Source organism: Magnolia sinica, chromosome 13, assembly GCF_029962835.1.
Source record: "Magnolia sinica isolate HGM2019 chromosome 13, MsV1, whole genome shotgun sequence".
Lineage (NCBI taxonomy): Eukaryota > Viridiplantae > Streptophyta > Magnoliopsida > Magnoliales > Magnoliaceae > Magnolia > Magnolia sinica.
The window spans coordinates 6,506,470-6,507,617 of NC_080585.1; the positions used below are offsets into that span (position 1 = coordinate 6,506,470).

The window sequence follows — 1,148 nt, forward strand, 5'->3', positions numbered from 1 at the left end:
TTGTGTGAATGTTGCAATCACAGATGCCGCAAACAATTTCATTGACCTTATCCTTCTTTCCTTCCATGGCCTCAACTTTCCTTATGAGCGTAGTCACCTTACACTTGAGATCATCCTCTTCTTTCAAGAGATATAATCCACCTTTCTCCTTTAATTGAGTCGGCCTAGACGTGGTGTTCGACTTTGGGTAATAGTCCCAAGATTGTGTTTTTTCAGCCAGACTGTCGAGGTAGTCCCATACCTCGTCGACATCTTTATTAATGAACTCTCCATTACACATTGTCTCGACCATTTGGCGCATGGAAGATGTCAGTCCATCATAGAAAAAATTTGTAATGCGCCACGTTTCAAATCCGTGTTGTGGGCATGAACTGACCAAATCTTTGAACCTTTCCCAACATTGAAAGAATGTTTCATCTTCCTTTTGGGCAAAGTTCATAATCGCTTTTCTGAGGGTAATCGTTTTATGATGTGGGAAGAATTTTTTTATGAATTCCCTCTGCATGTCGTTCCATGTGCCAATGGATCTAGGACGCAGTGAATGTAACCACGTCTTAGCTTTCTCTTTTAAGGAAAAAGGAAAGAGTTTCAGCCTAATTGTATCCTCAGATACATTAGGAAAACATAATGTAGCTATTATTTCATCGAACTCTTTCAAATGTAAATATGGACTTTCAGATTCAAGTCCATGGAATTTGGGAAGGAGTTGGATAACTCCTGGCTTGATGTCCATTTGTCCTGTGTTTTCAGGAAAAATCATGCATGAGGGCGTACTCACTCCCGCCGGTTGTAGAAAATCTCGTAAAGTACGAGGCGGGGGTGCCTGTTGCACCTCATTCTCATCTTGGGTATCCTCCACCCTGGGTGGGAGTAGAGGAGGTTGGTCTTCAGCCATAACTTCACTTAACTCAGGGGATTTCGAGTGGTGTCTAGTCCTGCGATGGATAGTCAACCCCTCAACCAGTCCTCCTTCAGTCAAGAGACGTCGAGTGTCGTCACGGGCCCACTTGGGCATGAAAACACTCGCAGCCCTCGATTAAAAACCTAATCCTAAGAAAGGAAAAGAAAATCTAGAAAGAAAGAGAGAGTTGGAAAGAAATTACCAAATTGGAGTCCTAAGTTAAAAACCTGCAAAATAAAACAAAAAT

At 42.2% G+C, this 1,148-nt stretch overlaps 1 non-coding gene across 1 annotated transcript; it reads left to right on the plus strand.

The window, feature by feature from the left end:
- Nucleotides 1-350: 350 nt before the first annotated feature.
- LOC131224480 (small nucleolar RNA R71) lies at nucleotides 351-457 on the plus strand. The gene has a single exon (XR_009160961.1). It is a non-coding gene; the product is annotated as a small nucleolar RNA R71 (small nucleolar RNA).
- The last annotated feature ends 691 nt before the right edge of the window (nucleotides 458-1,148 follow it).